Source organism: Stomoxys calcitrans, chromosome 2 (genome assembly GCF_963082655.1).
Source record: "Stomoxys calcitrans chromosome 2, idStoCalc2.1, whole genome shotgun sequence".
Taxonomy (NCBI): Eukaryota; Metazoa; Arthropoda; class Insecta; order Diptera; family Muscidae; genus Stomoxys; species Stomoxys calcitrans.
The window spans coordinates 238,611,076-238,618,323 of NC_081553.1; the positions used below are offsets into that span (position 1 = coordinate 238,611,076).

The 7,248-nt window shown below is 34.9% G+C and overlaps 1 long non-coding RNA gene across 1 annotated transcript; it reads right to left on the bottom strand.

The window, feature by feature from the left end:
* Nucleotides 1-460: 460 nt before the first annotated feature.
* On the bottom strand, nt 461-1,667 carry LOC131995295 (uncharacterized). Its single transcript, XR_009397355.1, has 2 exons — nt 1,034-1,667; nt 461-979 (listed from the first exon to the last, which is right to left on the bottom strand). It is a non-coding gene; the product is annotated as an uncharacterized LOC131995295 (long non-coding RNA).
* Between the last annotated feature and the right edge of the window lie 5,581 nt (nt 1,668-7,248).

A 7,248-nucleotide genomic window follows, 5' to 3' on the forward strand; every position in this document is an offset into this window, starting at 1 on the left:
CAAATGGATTTTGGAAAAAATATCCAACTTTTTCGATTAAATCGAGCTTTTATTTCATCGAACATACATGTAGACACATGTCTATAAAAACAAAGTGCAAAACATACGACATTTCATGGCGATTAGATACACAACTTTGACCCCTAGCTTCAGGGGGGTTACCCCACCCCCAAAACTACTCCCCCAAAATGTTTTTTTATCGATTGGACAATATGGGTATCGAATAAAAGGTGTGTTAAAGAGGAGTAAGAATTTGATGCATAACTTTTGCCCCTAATATCAGGGGGTCACCCCACCCCCAAAATACATTTTTTGATTAGACCAATATGAGTATTATATGAAAGGTTGTTCAAAGTAAAGTACAATTCTGATACCCAACTTTGTCCCCTAGCATTAGGGGGATCACCCCTACCACAAAAATACCCCCAAAAAACCTTTTTATCGATTAGGGCAATATAGGTATTACATGAGAGGTATTTAGAGAGTAAGATTTTGATTTTACATATCCGATCCATCGACATACAGATTATGTGTGAGACAGCCACCGACTCCCTGATGCTTAAGACGATAAAGGAATGAGGGTAATAGAGGGTACGAGAAGTTCATACCTTTGCGTATTAGCGAGTCGACGGTAGGAAAACTGGATGGAATAACTGAGATGACACTTGATGACCATTGCGAAGCACAGCTGCCACTGGCACAGTCTTGGATTGACGAAGCTTTGGTATCGCCATCTGGAAGTACATGCTACACGGACCCAGGAACTGACATCTGTTTCCGAATCCCTGACCATAATACGGTCCTGCAGAGAGAGATCCGGACGATCACAGAATGCATAAAGTTGTGTAGTGCTCAAGCGAGGACGTCATGTGTGAACACATTTACTGCCGTCAATAAACTTGGTTAATCCGAGGCATTTGGAGTCGCATGTAACATTTTAGAAGGTCGAAACGATCGGTAGGTCGACGATAAAATACTACTGTAAGGAAATAAGGAGTTTAGTATAGTTTTCTTATAACAGGATCAGCGTTACCGTTGGTAACCCTAAAGGGTCATCGGTGTCATAGTATATTACCACTGTGTGCACACTTACACCCGTATTCACAAAACTTGAAGTAGCGTTAAAGTAGGCTTATTTGACAGATTTCCTTTAAGAACTGTCAAATAACCCTACTATAAAGCTGTTCTAAGTTTTGTGAATATGGGCATTAAACTCCGTTTACATTGGCCACTAAATCCGGATTTAAGGCTTTCATCAGCTGATTTTATAAAGGGAAAACAGGTGATCGAGCCATTAAATCCGGATTTAGTGGCCAATGTAAATGGGGTTTAACACCCGCATTCACAAAACTTAAATCAGTTTTATAGTAGGTTTATTTGACAGTTCCATAAAGGAAGTCCGTCAAATAACCCTACTTTAAACCATGTTTACACTAACACCCAAATCTACTTGATTTAAGATAATCTCCCAAACCCGTTTACACTACGATTAAAGAGATTTGCTTTTGTCAACAGGGTTGTTTTTGAAAGCATTTTTATGCTGATCAGAATTTTTATTGTGTTTAACACATATATTGTGGTCTGCAATTTAATATATGAAACGATTTTATTAAATTTAACACCAAATTTTATAAATTCAATAAGAAATTGTCAGATGTTGGCAAAAAGTGCTGGCCAAAACTACCAATAATAACCGGTATTCAATACAAACGCAGTGTTGCATTTCAATTTCGAAGGAAGTTTGCTGCAAAACACCTCAACTAAGTAGATTTGCTCACACTCAAAATGTATGGGAAACCTCGTCGCAAAACACGAGTTTTGCGAAAGCTCGTCGCAAATCTAGATTTGCTCTAAGTGTAAACAAGACATAAATAAGACTTAAGCCCCCATTAGACGAGCCGACAAGTCATATGTAATTTCAAAAATTGCTACTCTGAAAGTTGTACACATCGTGCGATAAGTAAGAAACATTTTTTTATTTTTATTTTTTTATTTATTTATTTCAGTATAATACAAAAGCCTTACGGCCAAATATCTGTATTACAAAGTAGGATTCCTGAGCAAAGTTATTTCATAATTATAATTATACAATAAAAAAATGTATAAGCATATAAAATCTATATATGTATGTACATATTAAGGGAAATTATTCAAATATTCCTAAAAAAAACTACAATATTAAAAAAAAATTTCGCTTAGAAGTTACAAAATTGGCTCCCCAGCCGTATTACACAAAAAAATATATACAAATTACCATGCTTGAAGGATAACAACCATAAGAAATTAGGTAGGTCAATGATTTTTTTATATGAATGATGAAATATAATATGACAAATGGATTTTGGAATATATATGCAACTTTTTCGATTAAATCGAGCTTTTATTGCCTCGAACATTCATGTTGAGACATGTCTATAAAAAAGTACAATACATTTCAGAATACATGGCAATTAGAGCGCGCTCTATTCGTATTTGACGTACATAAGACAAGACTTGTCGGCTCGTCTAGTTGGGGCTTTAAACAAGACATTAACGCCACTTTAAGTTTTGTGAATATGAGCATTAATTTGCGAGCAGTTTTTATAACACGCCAGACAAACTCACCACTGTTGGCAATAAGGATTTCATTGATTAGTCGTATTGTGGGAGCATCTTTTCCCGAATTGTCTTTGATCAAAATCATACTCTGTCACTTATTTTGATATTGTACTCGGTATTTTGTTGTTGGCCAACTGCCACTACCTGGAAATGGATGTTTTGACAAAGCCCAACATGTCATTCTATATCGAACAATGATAAGTTTACACGGTACATCTACGTTTATTCACCGTTTCTACTATTTGATTCAGGCTACACGTAACGTCTTGTTTAAGCCTTGTTTCCACTTAGATAAAATCTAGATTTGCGACGAGCTTTCGCAAATCTCGTGTTTTGCAATGAGGTTTCCCATAGATTTTGAGTGTGAGCACTACTTATGTGAGGGGATTTGCAGCAAATCTCCTTCCAAATTCAAATGCAACACTGCGCTTGTATTGAATACCAGTTATTATAGGTAGTTTTGGCCTGCACTTTTTGTCAACATCTGACAATTTCTTATTGAATTTATAAAATTTGGAGTTAAATTTAATAATATTGTTTCACACATTTAATTGCAGACCACAATATATTTGTTAAACACAATAAAAATTCTGATCACCATAAAAATGCTTTCAAAAACATCGCTGTTGACAAATGTAAATCTCTTTACTCGTAGTATAAACGGGCTGGTGAGATTAGCCCAGCAGAAGAAATATTGCAATCTCAGAGTTGTACCCATGCATAACTAACAGGTAGTGTACCGCAAACAGCTGAGTACAATTTTTTCTCGTTGAGTACACTATCTGTCAACGAGTTTTGGTTGTGTGTGTGTATTATAGTTAAGAACCTGCAAATGCAAATTTGCCCATGAATATTCCATTAAGGAACAGGGGCAAACTTCTCACATATCAATGAGTGCAGTCCGATTCAAGTTTATTCCCGAACGGCGTGCGGCAGTGCGACACCTCTTTTGAGGAGAAGTTTTACATGGCAAAGTACCTCACAAATGTTGCCAGCATTAAGAGGGGATAACCACCGCTAAAAAATGTTCTCGCCGGGATTTGAACCAGGCGTTCAGCATCAAAGGCGGACATGCTAACCTCTGAGCTACGGTGGCCTCAATAGTTAAGAACCTAGCATACAAACACAAAGATGTATGGCGCGAACCAGGATTCACTGAATAAGGTTAGGCCAAGCAATCAGCCGACATACAATTTTTTGAATTTTTGACAATACTTGTCATTAAGGTTGACAACTTTTTTCTCTTTGTACATTCATTCTTTGTTTAGATTTTCCCCTATTTGTGTCATTTTTATTCGGCACATATGACAACCTTAATGATATTCATGGGGCCTATACAGGTTATGATTTCGAAAGTGACCTAACCTTCTATTAGTGAATCCTGGGCGCGAACTAGTAAAGACTCGATCAGACTATATGGGCAAGTCTTATGACATGTCATTTTTTATGTATCATTGGTACTTCGTTATGTGTGTCAAAATTTGTTTAATTACATAGGATTCTTCATTTTTGCTATCACACTAGCATGTTATTTTTGTATGACATAATCTAAAAATGTTAGTAAAAGTTGATTTTTTTACGGCTACAAATTGTTTCAGTTGTGCGAAAGCTGTGTATTTTAATTTAGAGTTGATTTCATTCGACTAACAACAAAAACAACTGATTTCTTTATGTATTTGTCAGAAGGAATAGAGGGCCGCTCTAATCGAAAAAAAATAACAAAGCTATTTTGAAAAGTGATTTTCATGTGTTAGTTTCATTCGTATCACACTATGTGACAACTTTAACAAAGGCATAATTTGACATGTCGTAAGACAAAAACATATAGTGTGATGGCAACTTAAGATACTTAAAATCAGAATTGCACTAATCACTGAATTTGACAGATAGTGTACTCAATACTTGCGTTTGTTTACTTTCCAATAAAAATTTGAAGGAGAGTAAGAACAGCCTCAATTCTACTTTTGCCAATTAGGTGAATAAAACAGCTAGATTTCAAAAAGCATCTGTTCGATGCTGCAAATTGCTGCTGGAAAAAAACCCCTAGCAGAAACTTGGAAGCTCTCATTTAACAAACTCTCAAATTTGTGTTTGCTCTCACGCACTCTCCCGTTCTTTTCTGCTGGCAAATAAAGTACGCGAACGATTTCTAGTAAAAATTTGTGCAAATTTGTACAAATTGTTGGGTAAACGAATACAACTAATATTTTGTTGTTGGGCAACTGCCACTACTTGTAAATGAATATGTCTTGGTTGTACCCAAAAACAATCGTATGTCAAATGCTTCGTTAGGAGTTTAAAGTTTTTTCAACAATTTGCTTATTTTTCGATATTTTTATTGTTTTAATTTATACGTTAGTAAGCACAAATCTAGAAATTTGACAGAAGAGTTGGAAATTCTACCCCCAACCCCACAGGGTTGTATCTTTGATTTCGTTGTTGTTAGGCTCGTGACGCTACCTTCTTAAAGCACGTTTACATTGGCCGCTAAATCCGGATTTAATGGCTCGTTCACCTGTTTTCCCTTTATAAAAACAGCTGACGAGAGCCTTAAATCCGGATTTAGTAGCCAATGTAAACGGGGCTTTAATTGTACAATGAGAACAATGTCATTTATGAGAACAACGTCATCTAGATGACGAGAGAGCGGATTGCACCGTATGACTTGTGGTTGTTGTACAAGTGAAATCACCTGTAATTATTTCGCAATGGTGACTAGGATAGGATGGAGAATATCGCACTTTAAATCAGCTGCTATCATACAAAATATATTGATTTAATTATTAATTAAAGCCTTGTTTCCACTTAGAGCAAATCTATATTTGCGACGAGATTTCGCAAAACTCATGTTTTGCGACGAGGATTCTCATACATTTTGAGTGTGAGCAAAACTACTTATGTGAGGGGATTTGCAGAAAATCTCCTTCCAAATTCAAATGCAACACTGCGTTTGCATTGAATACCGGTTATTATTGGTAGTTTTGGCCAGCACTTTTTGACTACATCGACAATTTCTTATTGATATTATAAAATTTTGTGGTTAAATTTAATAAAATTGTTTCACACATTTAATTGCAAACCACAATATACTTGTTGAACACAATAAAAATGCTGAACACAACAAAAACGGTGTAAAAAAACATCACTGTTGACTAATAAAAACCACATAAATCGTAGTGGAAACGGGTTTTGGAGACAATCTCAAATCAAGAAGATTTGGGCTGTAGTGGATATATGGTTTAAAACTATTCCACTAGAGCCCAAATCTACTACGAATAATAGCCGGTATTTAATGCAAACGCAGTGTTGCATTTGAATATGGAAGGAGATTTGCTGCAAATCCCCTCACATAAGTAGATTTGCTCACACTCAAAATGTATGGGAAACCTCGTCGCAAAACACGATTTTTTCGAAAGCTCGTCGTAAATCTAGATTTGCTCTAAGTGTAAACAATACTTAAGTGCTTTAATTACTTAATACTTAAGTGCTTTAAAAAATGAATTACTAAGATATGATTACATATGCAGCAATGTATTATATATAACAATTTTAAAAAACATTTCCAAATTATAATAAAGTCAGTGCATTTATTATCAATTCGCAGAGGCAAGTCTGATCCATTTCAAACAGCAAATTTTTTGCGATTTTCGATTGTCAGAACGTAAATAAAGCTGAATTCGCCAAATTCTTCGATTGCGGTTATCGGAGCATGGGCCTATATAAAGGGTGCTTAAATTTTGAAATCACGTTTACTCTTCAGCCCAACTCTAATTGATTTGGGAATATCCCCAAAACCCGTTTACACTACGATTAAAGTGAGTTTTCATTGTGAACTGCATTTTTGTTATATTCAGCATATATATTGTGGTCAAAAATTACTTGGTGAAGCAATTTTATTAAATTTAAATGCAAGACTTTATAATTTCAATAAGAAATTGCCAGATGTTGAGGAAAAGTGCTGGCAAAAACTCCCAATAACAACCGGAATTTAATACAAACGCAGTTTTGCATTTGAATTTGGGCAACTGCCACTACCTGTAAATAAATATGTCTTGATTGTACTGAAAGAAATCAGCACGTTTTTTGCTCTAATATTTATTATCTAATATCTGGTACTATGTTCGTTTTTCACAGTTGAAAACTCTTTTTTTCACGATTACTTTTTTAATATTACGAAAATTACAATGATAGAATAACAATTTTATTAAAATTTTACCATTAGTTATGAGGGAATGTCCTACAGAATAAAATCAGCAAGTTTTCTTGCTTTAAAATCTATTATCTAAAAAAAAGTAAGAAAAAAGTATCGCGAGAAGCGAATAAAGTACTAGCCATAATTTCGGAAGTTAACATAGTCATGTCACGTCGAAGGTGAAGTTTTTTACATTAAACTCTTCCATTTTGTCAGATAATATAAACAAATGAATAAAACTTGTTTGATTTTCATTTGCAATTAACTTACCACATTAGTTATTTACCCGTCAATCACATTAATTTGATACCCCTATTGACTAGTTTAGGGGGTCCAAAATTATCAAGGCCCTATAGTTCCTTCCCGAGTCCAATTGTTAGACAGTTTTTTTTATATTTGTAAAGTACTCGTTACTACCTTTCGTTTCATATTCATTTTGTCTAGGTTACAGCATTTCC